At 44.0% G+C, this 18,807-nt stretch overlaps 1 long non-coding RNA gene across 1 annotated transcript; it reads left to right on the top strand.

Moving 5' to 3' along the window:
- On the top strand, positions 17,509–18,363 carry LOC104724985. The gene is made up of 2 exons (XR_757820.2): positions 17,509–17,718; positions 18,048–18,363. It is a non-coding gene; the product is annotated as an uncharacterized LOC104724985 (long non-coding RNA).

Genomic DNA, 18,807 nt, shown 5'->3' with positions numbered 1-18,807 from the left:
ATTACCCAGGAGTATATGGCATGCGCTTCAATTGATTAGTTAGACAAAAGCATTTTCAAAGTCTTGTCTAAGGGATTAGTGGTATGAGTCATGTACTTGCATGGGCACGGCAATCCAACCTCGTGCTTTTCTTTAGTGACTTTTCATCTGAAAAGTCCCTAAAATTGAAACCAAAATCTCAAAACTTCCCGTTCAATTTCGATTTTCTTTTTGAGTCTTTTTACCTTTTTACAAAATTGAGTGTTTTACCTTTTTACAAAATTGAGTGTGTTACCTTTTTTCCCCTATGGAAATCAGAAAAAACCTGAGTTTTATTCATTCGCCCATACTCTAAAACTTAATCTAAATTCCTAAAAAAATTCAAAATCCAATTTTTTTTTTTTTTTTTTTTAATAAAATGTTAAATTATATTCAAAAAAAATATATTATTTTACATATGCTATTTTTGAAAATGATATGAAAAGATGAATGAGATAGATTTAGTAAAACATAGACTGAAAAAACTCAAAATTAGGTCATAGCTTCGATTAACAAACCAGACTTGTAGTCCATTTTCGTATCGTCGATCTCCTATAGTTTCAACTGTCAATATTTGGCTGTGTAGGTAACCCCCGACCGTCACCTTGCTTAGTGGGCGCCATGTCCATTCCCGACCTATAAGCACACCTTACCTAATGGGTCCCTATGTCCTCTCACTAGGCCCGTGAGCCCATCCATATCTGACAGCCGGTTTGCTACGTCCGGGAGGTGATACTAGGTTTTTTGTGTCTCCTAGCAGATTCAATTAACCTTATGTAGTTGTAGTACTTAAGGTGTCAATTCAGTTGGGAACTTTGCTATCACTCAAGATGCAATCAAGCAATCACAAGTCAAACCAATTCAAAAAGAGTGTTTGTCTAACAATCCTAGAATGATCAGAATGCAAAACGGAAATGAGTTTCAAAACTAGAAACGAAAATGTATGACAAGAAGTAAATATGAGTGAAAAGCAAAAACGATTCTAAGCATGAACTAGATAGCAGGATCAGAAACGGTCTAAGGAATGCAATATCAATCAAAAAGATAGAAGTCCTAAGGATGGGAGTAATTGTTGTCAGTGGAGTCTCCTAGTCTATAGAGTGTTTAACATGCCACAAGGAAACTATCCCTAAACAATGAATATCACGACTTAGCTAATCCAATCTCTTGACAAAAGCTACTCAGACTCAATCACTTCTAAACCTAGCTCTCGCTAGAGAAACATGATCAAGCAGACATGACAAACAAGTTCATTCACGTCAACAAACATCCTTGACAACTAATCTCTTAGGCTAGGAATGTATGTATCTGGCACTAGTTGGTCAGACATTTCATCAAACACCTTTTGGGTGTGGAAATGTCTAAGACCTAGTTCCAATTCATCAGAGAGAAACTAGTATTTCTAACTCTAATCTAGAAGGGAATCATACGAATCTAAACTTAAACACCCTACATACTAAGATTTTCCACCTAATCTATCACATCCTCAAGAACTCTAACACTACTCATATCCAGAAATCATCATCAAGGATACAAACTCGGAAAACATTGAATTAAACATAGTAATATAGATAAAAATGAGATGAACAACTTTGTAAAAGAAATTAAATGCAAAAACTAAATGAACTCGAAGATATCAGATTACAAAGTCTCAAAACGTTTTAGGTGGCTATGTAAAACCTTAAGGAACATAACAAAACGAGATAAAAGATGTCTGAGTCAAAACTTAACAAAATATATTTATCGAAAAACATATAAAGCCTTAAAACATAAAACAACAAGATAGAGCGTCGGTTCGGGAATCGGGTTGTCCAAGTCGCGTGTCGTCAGTCCTGGGAGTGCGTCGGTCAAGCTGGGTCGAGTGGAGGGGTGTTGGCTCGAGCTGATTCGAGTGGAGTGGTGTTGGCTCGACCCAGAGTGGTGTCAGCTCGACCCAGAGTGGTGTCAACTCGACCCAGAGTGGTGTTCGCTCGACCTAGATGTATACGCATCCACTAAAACGATGATAACTCTTGAACCATACCTCCGATTGGCTTGAAATATACGACATTGGAAAGATGACTCAATTCTCTACAACTTTGATGAAGGCGTTGAAAGCTGAATCTGATATATCATAGTTTTTGTGGTTTTTAACCATGATATTAGGAGATGTACGCTCTATCTTGATGTACATCTCTCCAACCACCTCTTCGGTCGAGATGTGCGCTCGCTAATTGTTAAGGTAGATGATTTACCTTCTTCGGTGCGTAATATTGATTTCAAGATCGGGTTGTGTGAACATTTCTCTTCATGTGGAGAGGTCGCCAGTGTTACTATTTTTCACACAGCTGATTTGGTCGACCGAATCATTGCTCGCCAAAGGTTGTTTCTGCCTTCTTATTCCCCACCCACCCAATTTGTGAATATAATTCCCAGCTCTCTCTCTCTCTCTCGAGTTATTTAATTCTAACTAAAGACTTGAATTTTACAGAGGTGCTCTTGTTTCTCTTGCGGGAAAAGGATGTGTAGAGAAGGCGCTGGAACTAAGTGAACGTAACGGAAAAGGATGGAATATAAAAATTGAGCATGTTGTCCCGCCAAATGACCGTAAAAGAAGGCCTACCGGCTGTGAAAATCCATGTACGTAAATCTTGCTCTTGCTTCTTGATTTTTTTTATTTTTATTTTCCAGCAACTCTTGCATAATTATAACCTCGCTCTCGTTAATTTTGTTGTTTATACTTTATATTAGTTATTCTAATGGAGAAGATGGAGAAGGCTAAGATGGAGAAGGCTGCGAAGATGGAGAAGGCTAAGAAGATGGAGGAGGCTAAGATGGAGAAGGCTAAGAAGATGGGGGAGGCTAAGATGGAGNAAAATATATTATTTTACATATGCTATTTTTGAAAATGATATGAAAAGATGAATGAGATAGATTTAGTAAAACATAGACTGAAAAAACTCAAAATTAGGTCATAGCTTCGATTAACAAACCAGACTTGTAGTCCATTTTCGTATCGTCGATCTCCTATAGTTTCAACTGTCAATATTTGGCTGTGTAGGTAACCCCCGACCGTCACCTTGCTTAGTGGGCGCCATGTCCATTCCCGACCTATAAGCACACCTTACCTAATGGGTCCCTATGTCCTCTCACTAGGCCCGTGAGCCCATCCATATCTGACAGCCGGTTTGCTACGTCCGGGAGGTGATACTAGGTTTTTTGTGTCTCCTAGCAGATTCAATTAACCTTATGTAGTTGTAGTACTTAAGGTGTCAATTCAGTTGGGAACTTTGCTATCACTCAAGATGCAATCAAGCAATCACAAGTCAAACCAATTCAAAAAGAGTGTTTGTCTAACAATCCTAGAATGATCAGAATGCAAAACGGAAATGAGTTTCAAAACTAGAAACGAAAATGTATGACAAGAAGTAAATATGAGTGAAAAGCAAAAACGATTCTAAGCATGAACTAGATAGCAGGATCAGAAACGGTCTAAGGAATGCAATATCAATCAAAAAGATAGAAGTCCTAAGGATGGGAGTAATTGATGTCAGTGGAGTCTCCTAGTCTATAGAGTGTTTAACATGCCACAAGGAAACTATCCCTAAACAATGAATATCACGACTTAGCTAATCCAATCTCTTGACAAAAGCTACTCAGACTCAATCACTTCTAAACCTAGCTCTCGCTAGAGAAACATGATCAAGCAGACATGACAAACAAGTTCATTCACGTCAACAAACATCCTTGACAACTAATCTCTTAGGCTAGGAATGTATGTATCTGGCACTAGTTGGTCAGACATTTCATCAAACACCTTTTGGGTGTGGAAATGTCTAAGACCTAGTTCCAATTCATCAGAGAGAAACTAGTATTTCTAACTCTAATCTAGAAGGGAATCATACGAATCTAAACTTAAACACCCTACATACTAAGATTTTCCACCTAATCTATCACATCCTCAAGAACTCTAACACTACTCATATCCAGAAATCATCATCAAGGATACAAACTCGGAAAACATTGAATTAAACATAGTAATATAGATAAAAATGAGATGAACAACTTTGTAAAAGAAATTAAATGCAAAAACTAAATGAACTCGAAGATATCAGATTACAAAGTCTCAAAACGTTTTAGGTGGCTATGTAAAACCTTAAGGAACATAACAAAACGAGATAAAAGATGTCTGAGTCAAAACTTAACAAAATATATTTATCGAAAAACATATAAAGCCTTAAAACATAAAACAACAAGATAGAGCGTCGGTTCGGGAATCGGGTTGTCCAAGTCGCGTGTCGTCAGTCCTGGGAGTGCGTCGGTCAAGCTGGGTCGAGTGGAGGGGTGTTGGCTCGAGCTGATTCGAGTGGAGTGGTGTTGGCTCGACCCAGAGTGGTGTCAGCTCGACCCAGAGTGGTGTCAACTCGACCCAGAGTGGTGTTCGCTCGACCTAGATGTATACGCATCCACTAAAACGATGATAACTCTTGAACCATACCTCCGATTGGCTTGAAATATACGACATTGGAAAGATGACTCAATTCTCTACAACTTTGATGAAGGCGTTGAAAGCTGAATCTGATATATCATAGTTTTTGTGGTTTTTAACCATGATATTAGGAGATGTACGCTCTATCTTGATGTACATCTCTCCAACCACCTCTTCGGTCGAGATGTGCGCTCGCTAATTGTTAAGGTAGATGATTTACCTTCTTCGGTGCGTAATATTGATTTCAAGATCGGGTTGTGTGAACATTTCTCTTCATGTGGAGAGGTCGCCAGTGTTACTATTTTTCACACAGCTGATTTGGTCGACCGAATCATTGCTCGCCAAAGGTTGTTTCTGCCTTCTTATTCCCCACCCACCCAATTTGTGAATATAATTCCCAGCTCTCTCTCTCTCTCTCGAGTTATTTAATTCTAACTAAAGACTTGAATTTTACAGAGGTGCTCTTGTTTCTCTTGCGGGAAAAGGATGTGTAGAGAAGGCGCTGGAACTAAGTGAACGTAACGGAAAAGGATGGAATATAAAAATTGAGCATGTTGTCCCGCCAAATGACCGTAAAAGAAGGCCTACCGGCTGTGAAAATCCATGTACGTAAATCTTGCTCTTGCTTCTTGATTTTTTTTATTTTTATTTTCCAGCAACTCTTGCATAATTATAACCTCGCTCTCGTTAATTTTGTTGTTTATACTTTATATTAGTTATTCTAATGGAGAAGATGGAGAAGGCTAAGATGGAGAAGGCTGCGAAGATGGAGAAGGCTAAGAAGATGGAGGAGGCTAAGATGGAGAAGGCTAAGAAGATGGGGGAGGCTAAGATGGAGAAGGCTAAGAAGATGGGGGAGGCTAAGATGGAGAAGGGGAATACCGAGTAGAAAGCTCTCTCCTTAATTAGGACAAGACAAAGCTCTTTTTTTTCTTTTAAGTTTGTGTGATACAATGCAACCTTTAGTTATTCTAATGGAGAAGATGGAGAAGGCTAAGAAGATGGAGAAAGGGAAGAAAAAGAAGAAAACTACGGAGTAATAGCTCTCTCCTTTTAGGACAAGACAAAGCTCTTTGGTTTTAGTTCTCTCTATAATTAGGACAATGCAACTAACCTTTCGTGTTTTTCTTTATATTTTTTTTTTACTTCGGATTTTCTCTTGTTTTGTCAGCATGTTTATAAAAGTTAAAGCTCGATAATATGGTTTTAATAACCACTTTTTTTCTTTCCGTGATTCAGGATTTTACACCAATAATTAATTAATTATTATATTTTCTCTCTTTTCACGGTGTCGTATCTGCATGACAACATTATTTGCGTGAAGAATCTCTTCTCTAACATAGTATGTGCATGTTGCGTGAAGAATCTCTTCTCTAACATAGTATGTCCATGTGCATGAGTGCATCAATATACCCTTCATATACTATCAGATTTGAAAGCTATACTCACTTTGACTTTAAAGTCTTGTGGTTTATTAGGTAATATCACATTCTCAATCTTCGAAAGTCAAATATTCGGTCTTAACACTCTCATGAATGTGATGGAGAACAGGAGAAACGAAAATCAAATCAATGAAGCAATATAACAAACAAACACTAATTAAGTGAGAAACTAACATGAGCCGATCTATAGTTGTTAAGGCTAGATCCACACCCCTTACTAAAAGGCTCGCCCATTAAAAGCCCAAATAAACCTCCAAAGAAGGAGGAGTATTTTGGTCTTCTCAGAGGGACGAACCGACACAATTTCCCATAAATACGGACGTACAGTATCCGTAAGAGGGGATTGCCAGAAATTACAAAGAAAGACGAGTCATAAGTTTTGATTCCCTCGTTCGAAGCTATGAATCGACGAGCTCTCAGCTCGTCCTTCACCTTACTTTTCTCTACTTTAGCTCGTCTAGTTCGCTTTGTAACCCGTTCTTTTTGTGCCCCGGCACTGATTAATAAAGATCTTTTTGACCCCAAATTGCCTAACTAAACATTCTAATTGTGACTGATCTTAGCATCAACAATTTGGCGCGCCAGGAAGAGGGAATCAAGTCGAAATCTTCTTTAAGGATTTGAAGAACGGATCTACTACAATTGGACGAGATGACTGGAACTACGAACAAAGGACACAAAGAAGCGGGGTCGTCGGGTGGAACGATCACCCCAGGAACAGATCAGGCAGAGCCTACGATCCTTCCAACCCCGAACGCTCCAAGAAAAACTGTCACAGTCGAGAGCCCTGAGACATTTGTCATTGCGACAAACCTGACGAGCCCACTAAGCACAGTGGTGACACAGAATCCTGCACAACTTGCCCTGCACAACAATCAGCCCGTCTCTAGCATAGACGAGCTATTTCGCGGAATATTAACACGCCTTGATCAGCAAGAACAGCGAACCAACACTCGACTAGACGCGCTCACCGCGGCGCGAGTCAGTTCTCAGGAAGAAATCAACCACCTCCACGCTATTCAACCCAACCCAGCGAACCTCCTCCCAGTCGGGACGATGGTAGGACCACAAGTGCAAGGTAGTGAGAAAGAGCGTCACCCTCTCACACATGTCGACGACCAAACTAGTAGGGCAAAAGACGCAGAGCTGAAGGCAATCAGAGATAAGATGCAGGAAATTGAAACAATATTCCACAGAGTGACGAGCAAGGCACCAGAAGTAGATCCGGTACTCGAAGCAACACAACGAACTCCATTCTCAAAAAGACTCGTGACCACGCCGGTACGACGACCGATCAAGCCAAGACTAGGCTACTATGACGGAACTGCGGACCCGCGAGACTTCCTGCGCACGTTTGGGGTATCTCTCGGCCCTCTGTAATTCAGCCCGGAGGAGTACGATGCCAGAGCATGTCAAGTCTTTGCCGAGCATTTGACAGGAACTGCTCTCAGTTGGTTCTCACGGCTTCCTTCTGGGTCGATTGACAGTATAAAAGACCTAATAACCGAGTTCTTGAAGCAAATCTCGGTTTTGATGGAAAACAAAAACTCCCACGCCGACCTCTATGCCCTGACACAGAAACGTCACGAATCGCTTCAATCGTTCATAGGACGGTTCAAGGAAGTCGTCGTCAACGTTTCAATCCCTGATGCTGCGGCAATCGTTGCACTCAAGAATGCCCTATGGTATGAGTCTCATTTCAAGGAAGAACTTTCCTTGAGCTCGAAGAGGAAAAGGTCGTCAACGCTAAGAAGCACACAATGGCCAAAAGCACCACGACCAAAGAGCCAACGGTTGTAGCCCCAAAGTTCGAGCACACCGAGCTCCGACAGCATTTCACTCAGATTCAAGATCGGACCCGCCGGACCTTCGCGATCGGCGACGACGCGCAACAGAAACAACCATGGAACGTCTATGTCCGAAGAAAAGGAGGGGAAAGCAGCGCGACCCGGTACTGCAATAACCATCAAAACTCCACTCATGCAACCGAGGAATGTCGTTACCTCCAAACGATCTTAATGGAGCGATACAAAAAAGGTGCAATAGTCGTCGAGTCTGACAGAAGCAAGATACCCCGACCCGGGATAAGCAATTCTAAGCGAGGAGAAACTATTGCCCGGAAGTTCGAAAGTAAAGATTCAAAAATTCTCGATGACCAAAGTGGGGACGAGCTAGAGATACCAGCCGACGTCACCCATGAAAAGCGACCTCGTACAAATCATAAACTCGAGCAACACCCACCACAGCCGAGACGATGGATAAACATGATCATGGGAGGATTGGCGGGGTGTAATGACTTAGTTAGGTCGATAAAGGATTACACCAAGAAGGCCGAAATGAAAAAGTCTTGGCCATCCAAGATCGATTCTATAAACACACTGATATCCTTCGACAATAGCGACCTAGAAGGGTTAGACCTGCCACATAACGACCCGTTAGTCGTCGAGCTCCTCATAAGCGAAAGCCAAGTCACAAGAATCCTGGTCGATACTGGAAGCTCGGTAAATGTGATCTTCAGGAATGTCGTGGTACAAATGGAAGTAAGCGAAAGTGACATCATGCCAGAATGCCACTCGCTAACCGGGTTCGATGGAGACTTCCTCATGTCAGTTGGTACCATAGATTTGTCGGTGGAACGGCTCGGTACTCTCGGTTCGCCGTCATTGATAAACCTACTATTTATAACTTCATCCTGGGAACCCCATGGCTCAACAAGATGCGCACAGTTCCGTCAACGTATCATCAGTGCGTCATGTTTCCAACCCCAAAAGGTGTATACACATTGCGTGGCAACCAACAGAGTTCGAGAGCCTGTTTCGTGATTGAACACAAGATTCGTACGGCAAAGAAGTTATAGCAATCAAAGCAACGGGTCGGCGACGACAGCTCGTCCCTGACCGACGGGAAGCCGACTCCAATCCAACAGGACATCGCTGCAACAGAAGAGGTAAACCTCAACGAGACCGGTACGAAGCGGTGCGTTAATATCGGAACAAAGATAACTTTGGCCATGCGAGACGAACTGATTCTTTTCCTCAAAACCAACATTGCAACGTTTGCGTGGACGGTGGCTGATATGAAGGGAATCAACCCAACCGTAACGACTCACGAGCTCAACGCCGACCCAACGCACAAGCCGGTCAAGCAGAAATGACGCAAGCTAGGTCCGGAGAGGTCACAAGCAGTAAACGATGAAGTAGAAAAGCTACTCGGCGCCGGGTCCATAAGATAAGTAAAATACCCGGAATGGCTAGCCAAGCTGGTGGTCGTCAAAAAGAAAAATGGGAAGTGGCGAGTTTGCGTAGACTTTACCGACCTCAACAAAGCATGCCTAAAGGACAGTTTTCCATTGCCACAGATCGACCAACTCGTTGAAGCAACTGCGGGGAACGAACTGTTGACTTTCATGAACGCCTTTTCGGGGTATAACCAAATCCTAATGCACAAGGACGACTAGGAAAAAATGTCATTTATCACTGACAGGGGAACCTATTGCTATAAGGCCTTCGGCTTGAAGAACGCAGGGGCAACTTACCAGCGGCTGGTCAACAAAATGTTCGACAAGAAACTCGGCAAAACCATTGAGGTGTACATAGACGACATGCTCGTCATGTCACAACGCGCCAATGAACACAGAACCCATCTCCGACAATGCTTTGACACCTTGAACAAGTACAAAATGAAGTTAAACCCACCCAAATGCACCTTCACAGTAAAATCAGGAAAATTTCTCGGATATCTGGTAACCCGGCGAGGCATTGAGGCAAATCCGAAACAAATAAAGGCGATCATAGACCTACCAACACCAAGAAGTGCAAGGGAAGTACAGCGACTGATTGGACGCATCGCAGCTCTAAATCGGTTTATATCTAGGTCGACGAACAAGTGCCTGCCATTTTACAATCACCTCAAGACCAAAGGAAAGTTCGAGTGGAACGAAGCTTGCCATGACGCATTCAACAAACTGAAGAATTACTTGTCCACACCCCCGATACTCGCCAAACCGGAACTCGGCGAAGTCTTGCTCCTATACATCGCGGTCTCAGCATCAGCTATCAGCGGAGTACTCGTCAAAGACGAACGCGGAGAACAACAACCTATCTTCTATGTAAGTAAGTCGCTTGACGACGCCGAGACTCGGTACCCGACGGTCGAAAAGGTCGCCCTCGCAGTCGTCACCATGGCAAGAAAGCTCCGACCGTACTTCCAATCACACACCATCGCCGTCCTGTCCAACCAATCCCTACGGTCTATACTGCACAGTCCGAGCCAGTCCGAAAGATTAACCAAGTGGGCAATCGAGTTTAGCGAGTATGATATCGAGTTCCGCACCCGCCCAGCCGCTAAGTCCCAAGTGTTGGCCGACTTCCTAATCGAACTACCATTGGAGGGAACCAAACCTGAACCTACCAATCCAGCAGACGGGCAGTGGACCCTACACGTCGATGGAGCATCTTCTCACCTAGGTTTCGGGGTAGGAATTCGACTAACTTCTCTGACTGGGGAAATTCTGGAAAAGTTCTTTCGTCTCCATTTCCAGGCAACCAATAACGTCGCCGAGTATGAGGCTCTCATCGCCGGACTCAAACTTGCTAGCGGAATTTAAGTCAAGCGCATTCGAGCTTTCTACAACTCTCAACTAGTCGCCAACCAGTTTAGCGGCGAATATGAAGCTAAAAGCGAGCCAATGGCTGCCTACCTCGACGTCGTAAGGATACTAACCAAACAATTCGATGAGTTCGGACTCATTAAGATACCCAGAGGAGACAACGCTCCGGCCGACGCTCTTGCAGCACTAGCATCAACATCAGACCCCGACCTTCGCCGAATTATCCCGGTGGAGAGCATCAATACGCCTAGCATCAAAGGAACTCAGGCAGAAGCCTGCCTCACCCTTCACCAGCCAAACGAAATCAAGACCACTTGAAAAGCCGCAACCTCGCGACGACAGTTCGAGCCTCCTTCGCCTGACGACAAAACAGACTGGTGAGTCGAGATTCGCTCATACGTCGCCGACGACGACGTCCCAACAGATAAGTGGCCTAAGCGACGATTAAAGACAAAAGCTGCCCATTACACGCTGATGAAGGAGCACTTGCTCGGTGGACTGCCTCAGGAGCCTTACTGTTGTGTCTGCACGGCGACGATACAGAACGGGTCATGATGGAAACCCACGAAGGAGCCGGAGGTAACCACTCAGGTGGACGAGCCTTAGCACTACGAATCAATAAGCACGATCATTACTGGCCAACAATGATCTCCGACTGCGAAAGGTTCGTAGCCAAGTGCGAGAAATGCCAACGTCATGCGCCCATCATCCATCAGCCGACCGAACTTCTGCGAGTCGGCATAGCCCCATACCCATTCATGCGCTGGGCGATGGATATTTCGGCCCGCTACCCGCGTCGAGACAGAAACGTTATATTCTCGTCCTCACCGATTACTTCACTAAGTGGGTCGAAGCCGAATCCTACGCCAACATCAAAGCCAAAGTCGTCCAGCTTTTCGTATTGAAGTATATCATATGCTGCCATGGCCTGCCTTATGAAATAGTCACCGACAACGGCTCGCAATTCATTTCTATACAATTCGAAGACTTCTGTGCAAAGTGGAGAATCAAGTTAAGGAAATCAACGCCGATATACCCGCAAGGAAATCGGCAAGCAGAAGCGACGAACAAAACTATACTCGACGGCCTAAAAAAAAGGATGGATGCTAAGAAGGGCGCTTGGGCCGACGAACTCGACGGGGTGCTTTGATCTTATCGTACGACCCCATGACAAGTTACGAACAAACCCCGTTCTCCCTAGCCTATGGAATGGAAGCAATGGCACCAGCTGAGGTCGGCAGTACAAGCCTTCGTCGAACAATGCTCGTCCAAGACACAACACTCAACAGCCAGATGATCCTGGATAGGTTAGACGAGTTGGAAGAAGAACGCGACAAGGCGCTTCTACGAATCCAGAACTACCAACTCGCCGCGGCCAAGTACTACAACAAGAAAGTCCACAATCGGCACTTCGACGAAGGAGATCTTGTCTTACGAAAAGTCTTCGACAATACCGCCGAGCCCAACGCCAAAAAAATGGGGGCCAACTGGGAAGGTCCGTATCAGGTGTCCAAAGTCATCCACCCCGGTGTTTACGAGCTCCTGACGATGAACGGTGAGCCAGTACCCTGCTCTAGGAATGCCATGCATCTAAAGCGCTACTATTACTAAAATAAAAAATTAAAGAAGCAACAACAAAGAGGGGCGACATTCGGCTGCGCATAGCCCATTTTCCAATAGTTTTAATTATCTATGTAATGTGAACTACGAGCGGCTTGATCCCTCCTGATTGGAGGGTACTTAGGCAGTCTCGTTTACGAGACACAGCTGCCAATAATATACTTTTCTTATGCTTATCAGCAATCCACTAAATGAGCAATTTATGTCGATTATCCTGGCCCGATAACGACTCGTCGATGGTCCGACATTTTACTTAAGCCGAGTCGCAACTCACAAATCAGGGGTAAGCCAATCCACGAATCGCACCCGATTTAAGAGGACAATTTGCCGAGTTAGTAATGACTCGACGTCCAACGTTTCACCTAAGCTGAGTCGCGACTCACAAATCACGGATAAATCGATCCGTGAATCGCGCCTGTTTTAAAAGGACAATTTGCCGAGTCATTAATGACTCGACGTCCAACGTTTCACCTAAGACGAGTCGCAAATCAGCAATCGGAGATAAGCAGATCCTCACGAGTCGCATCTGATCAAAAAAAAAAAGAAGAGAGATCGCGTCGAGTCGAGTTGCAAGGATAAGCCAACCATCGCGCGTTTCACCAGATTAACAACAAAACATAAATATAAGAGCTGCGTTTTAAAAGTTAAAAAAGGGGAGCCGACCCCCAACCCGGCAAAAGTTGAAAACAGGAGCCGACCCCAATACGGCACATACCAAAACGAAAAAAGAGGGAAGAGTAAGAAAAGATTAAAGTAGCTACTATGGAGCACTCCGCACATAGACCCACTACTCAATCCCCAGGTCGGCGTTCGAGGGTTCGTCAAACTCCAGCCCGCCGATGGTCGTTTGCCAAAGACGGCACGAATCCTTCAATTCTTTCAGCCTATCCATTGGGACGACAACACCCCTGGAGACCATTTTCTTGAGATAGAAGCAAGCCCCCTCAACTTGAATACTCTCGTAGAAGTAGTGATCCGTGCTCTCCAACTGATTAATATACTGCCGCAACACGCCAACCCGAGTTTGTCACGCGTCGAGTTCCGCATGATCTTCGTTCGGCCTCCTGCCAATAGTTCCAAGGTCGCCCTCTTCAAGATCTGGAACCCCCGCTTTGGCCAGTAACGCTTCGCAGCGGGAACGCTCCTCGAGCAGTCAGTCCCATCTCCATTTAGGGACGAACAGCCCGTCGTCGATCAAAAGGTGGAGATGCTCTACAGTCCCATCTACACGGTAAAATTGGAAATGACGCTCGAACTGTCGACGCGTCGCCACAATATAATCCTGCAGCCGTTGAATCCGAGCATGGTAGTACTCCAGCTCCGAACGAATCACATCATCATGTCGTACAACAAGTCGTTCCCGCGCCCTCCTCAACCACGCCGACCTCGTTGTTACAGGCATCGCAACATGTTTTCTCTCGAAAGAAACAGAGGAGGAGAATGAAAGGTGGTGGAGATCGGATGGGAAATTCATAGATTGAAAAGTGCGCTTTCCCGAGGGGAGAAATAAATCGAGCCTCGGAAAACACACCCATTAAATGACCAGTGCGTTTCATAGGTTAAAACGCATTGACTAAACCATCATCAATTAAGAGCATTTCAAAAAGCAATGAATGAAGAATCCCAAGGGTTCAAAACGGGGCGCCGACCTCCCAAGATACAATGACAACATACATAATCAAAAAACGAAGGGAGCCGACCCCCGAACACGGCAATTCACAACTTGCAATAATTCAGTAATATTGGTAGCCGATCCCCAACACGGCTACGATCTTCTCAAACCAATCCGACGACTGGAGAATCTCCTTGTTCCTGGGCGGCAAGTTGCTCGGTTTGCTCCTCACCCGCCCCCTCTGAATTAGCAATGACCGACACGTTCTCCTCCTGGTCGCCAGCAAAACACGGTGACCTAACCCATTCTACCTCTGGAAAGGGCGAAGCAAAACACGATGACATGTTTAAATCGATATCGCTGATATCTGGAATGAAGAACTGTTCAACTTCTTCCTTAAGCTGAGCGACCACACTATCAACCCTCTCAATGACCCCATCAGCAAGAAGAGCGATTTGACCATCCGCGACGAGTGCCTCCAGCATACGCTTATTCCCGACGGCCTGGTTGTACTCCAAAAACTTTGAACGAGAAGCCTCGTACGCATCCGCGTAACTCTTATGTTTTAAAAGGAGCCTCTGGGCACGACCGACAAGATGGCGATAAGCAGCAATTTTCATGTAATTACCAAACTCATCTTGCCGATCCCGCAACCTTTTCGTCTCCTACTCCAGCGCCGCTTTCAGCTCGTCACGCGATGACTCAGCGATCTCAAGTTTGGTGCGAATCTCATCCCTCTCGGCTACCAGCCTGTTATAACTGCGCTCAAAGTTCATGGCCTGTCCCTTCAGCTTCTGATTCGAGCCTAAGACCGCCGTCAGTCGCTCTGTGAGACAGTTGAATTTGTCGGCAGAAGGATTGGGATGCTTAGCCACAACCTCCAACTCGCGGATGTCATGCTCGTAACGAGAAACCACCCGATTCATTGCCGCAATAAACTGCAAAACGAAAAGAGAAGGGGGGTCAAATGATGAAACTCCGAGGTCGTATAATAACCAATGAACAAGTAGGCAAACCTCGAATGACATCCTCGCAACATCAACAACCGAATTCCTCGCCTTCAGTCGGTCGACCGGCATGAGACTCCCTGTACCTAAGTGAATTTTGCGAAATAGCTCGGTACTTGAGGCAAAATCGTAGCTTCCTTGTTTCTGCCTCTTTGCCGACTCGGGAATAGACGAGCTTGTAACATCCTTCCTCTTCTGAGGAGTACTCGCTCCAACCCGCTCCACCGTGTCTGGATGGCCAGAAGTTTCTTTTCTCTTTTCAGTCTCAGTCGGCTCGACCTGACGCTTCGAAGACAGGGACGGAAGTATGGCTTTCTTCCCCGCACGTGCCTCGACAAGACGGGCGTCCTGCGTTGAAACAGTCCTATTCCCCGCCAAAGGCTCGGGCAGCGGGTCGTCAGAGCGCTCGCGCAAAGGAGATGGGCCGGAAGGCAGAATGGACGATGCCCCAGCAGGTCGTCGCAAACGAGCAGAAACTTTGGGAATTTACAAGTTTAAACGTCCCATTCATGCTAGTCACGCAGATCATCAAAAAATAAAATATAAAAAAAATAAAAAGAGAACGGCCACTCACCTTAGATTTTGAAATCTTTGTTTTGGACGATGAAGTGCCCCTCGCTGATGTCTTTCCGGTCTCCTGACTCGATCCCGACCAAACGTAAGGACCAACCGACCTAATCTTATCTATCTTGGCACGAAAAGCAGGAGGGTATGGAAGTAGATACCTCGGCACAGAAACTGCAAAAAGAAAAGAGAGTTAAGTACCAAACCAAAAAATCAAAGACAAGGAAGCTACATAGCAGATCGGATACCGGGTGAAAGATTCCACCCAGAATATAAGGGAATTGAAGGGTCTTCGACGACCCTCGAAACTATCTTCATGAAGAAATACGAGCCCTCCCAGTTGTAGGTTTTCCCCTTCGACCCCTCGACGAGTATCGGCCTCCTCGAACCAACGTAATAGATGCCCGATGATTTGTGCCTATTCGTGGGAATAAACCGGGTAAGCTCCTCGAAGTGTTCCACCGAAAGGTCGATCCCCACTGCCTCGACAAAGATAGAGATACCGACTGCATTCCAGAAGGTTGCCATTGCGAATTGGGATAACGCCATCTGGCGATTCGCCAAGTAACACATCAGGAAGGCAGGGAGGGGAAAGGTGATCGCGCACTCAGTGAAAAGCTTCTCCGAGAGACAGATATGACCATCTGGAACATCCCAGGGACGCTGACTTTTGTCTGGAATAATAATAGGCGGAAGAGGATGCAACCCGCCGAGCCTAACCGCTTTTTTTGCCGATTGAAGCTTGATAGTGGTCCAAGGAACATGCAAGAGAATATGCCTCCTAGAACCATGAGTAATAACTGGCAACGAACCACGAACGACGACATGATCTTCGGGAACATTAGAGTCATCTAAATTCTTGTCAATCAGAGAGGGGATCGCACAGGGAAGATGAGATGAACTCGTAGTCGCCGCATGGGAGAAAGCTCGACGTTGAAGCTCAGCGAGCGAGGTAGAGTCAGAAGACGTATCAGAGTGAGAACTCGTCGACGATTTTTGCCCGCCGCGATTTGACCTGTTGACATCATCAGAGTCTGGAGAGGTCGCTCGCCGGAGATGACTCGCGGCGGAAGAATCGGAGGAAACAGATCCGGGGGAAGACATCGAAGACAAATAAGAAGAGAAGAACGACCTTAAGAAAGGGGAGAGAAATATACCTGATGACTCGAAAGCAGTAGATGACTCGCAGATAATATGAAGAAAATGAAGGAGAAGGCAGGTATTTATAGGAGCGGAAGGGAGGCCCCCAAAGCGTAATCATTAAAGTACGCGTTTGGTGACAGTATGACTTCCGGATTTCACGCGCGAGAAGAACCGCATGCAGCGATTCGACCTCTAGCGTCGAAAAACGAGGAATCTCACACGCGACCTTTCGTCTCTTCCTTAGATCTCATCCAAGGTTATCACCCGATAACCGATTCGAGATCTAAGAACCCTCGGATGAGTTAAACCCTAACGCCGAGCCACCAAGAAGAGGAAGACTCCTTTAGACAAAGTTCTCCAACTAAAGACTCCACACCCCTTACCAAAATGTTCGGCCCATTAAAGGCCCAAATAAACCTCCAAGGAAAGAGGGGTATTTTGGTCTTCTGAGGGGAACGAACCGACACAGTTTCCCATAAATACGGACGTACAATGTCCGTAAGAGGGGATTGGCAGAAATTACAAAGAAAGACGAGTCATAAGTATTGATTCCCTCGTTCGAAGCTTTGACTCGACGAGTTCGCAGCTCGTCCTTCACCTTACTTTTCGCTATTTGAGCTCGTCTAGCTCATTTTGTAACCCGTTCTTTTTGTGTCCCGGCACCGATTAATAAAGATCTTTTCAACCCCAAATTGCCTAACTAAACATTCTAATTGTGACCGATCTTAGCATCAACAGTCATGACCAAGAGCTGATTTGGTTTTACCCTAGAATTCAGATATTCATTATGTGGTTAGACTTGATAAAGCATTCCCAAGATAAAACATGAGCCGATCTATAGTTATGCCATGAATGATGAATATAGTTTTCCATTTTGAATATTGTTAGCCGTGTATATTCGTCGTGGAATATTCATCATTTGGGTCAATTTTTGGACTTTGTCAAATTCTACACTTGGTAGATATCATAAGCAATAAATGTTTCACTCCTAATAGGCGAAACTAGTTGATAATGCAATAAATGTTTTGCTGAACTTGTCTTCGTTGGAGCTTAAACCATTCTCACGCAGCCACATAAATATGAGTATTGAATCAAAAGGTTTAGCAAGTTAAGAAAAAAAGAGATGGCAAAGAATTTAGGAATTGTGTTCTTGCTTCTCGTGGTTCTTTTGGTTTCATGCTCCATCAACTATGCTCTTGCTTCTCCACAACCACAAGAGTTACCCCCACTAACCGGTTAGAGCTGGTTCTAATATGTTTTAATTTTTTCTGTTTCAATACCATGTTTTAAATTTTTATATTGAAATGTTCAAAACATGCATAAGTGTTCCAGGAAAATGTAAAAACTAGGGTTCTGAATCTAGAGTTTTTTTTTTTTTTTTTTTTTTTTTTTTTTTTTTTTTTTTTTTTTTTTTTTTNATTTGATAGTTAAACCAGATTAGACAACTGTTTTAGTGAGTAGATATATAAGGTTTAAGTTGTTATGCTAATTTAAAAAATTTTATTCGTTTTTTTTTAAAGACATGCATGCTACTTAACTTTATAAATTATGATTTTAAAATTAGAACTGGGAAGAATGATGATCGAGGTACGTTCATCAACAAGCCAACGAGCTAGGAAAAGAGATTTGCCACCGTCGCCTTCTCCATCATCACCACCTCCGTCGCCGTGGCTCACACCGGGGTTTGAGGATAACGGTTCTTGAATACGAATGGATCGAATAAATGTTGTCATTTTTGCAAGCATTGATAAGCTATACATACAATTATATATATAAATGATGGTTGTGGTCTTAATTAAATATTTGTTGGTAAATTTTTTTTGTGACTTTTAGTACATAGACCCCATAATGGAGTATATTTTAAGTTTTAACTACATTAATTATTGCTCCTTACGTTTTGTGTAAAGAGTGTTCTACATTTGATGAATAGATAAATCATTCTTAGGTATAATTAAATATTCTAAACCGCAAAGTAATTCAAACTGGATCATGGATCAATCATGTACAAAATAATGATGGTCCGATACTCTCGGATCCATCAAATTTACCCTTGAAACTGGCCATTGTATCAGTTTTTGCGAGGAATAGCTTTCTCAGTAAGAGCTCAAAACAGTAGAATTATAACAAATAAATCAACTCCAAAACAATCATCGGGTGGCTCACGGTCCGCTTGTTGGCTCCATGGAAAACCTCTAAATTTAGTATGACAATGGGGTGAATTGTTTTGATCAAAAGTTTCATCTTTAATGGTTTGGTCGTGAATTTTGAAATTGGAAGTGAGGGCTGAAGGATGGTACGTGTTTGAAAAGCTCGCGGTATGGTCG

The sequence above is a fragment of the Camelina sativa genome, chromosome 11 (assembly GCF_000633955.1).
Source record: "Camelina sativa cultivar DH55 chromosome 11, Cs, whole genome shotgun sequence".
Taxonomy (NCBI): Eukaryota; Viridiplantae; Streptophyta; class Magnoliopsida; order Brassicales; family Brassicaceae; genus Camelina; species Camelina sativa.
The sequence above is the reverse complement of the archived record's forward strand: the minus strand, read 5'-3'. Positions and strand labels throughout refer to the sequence as shown.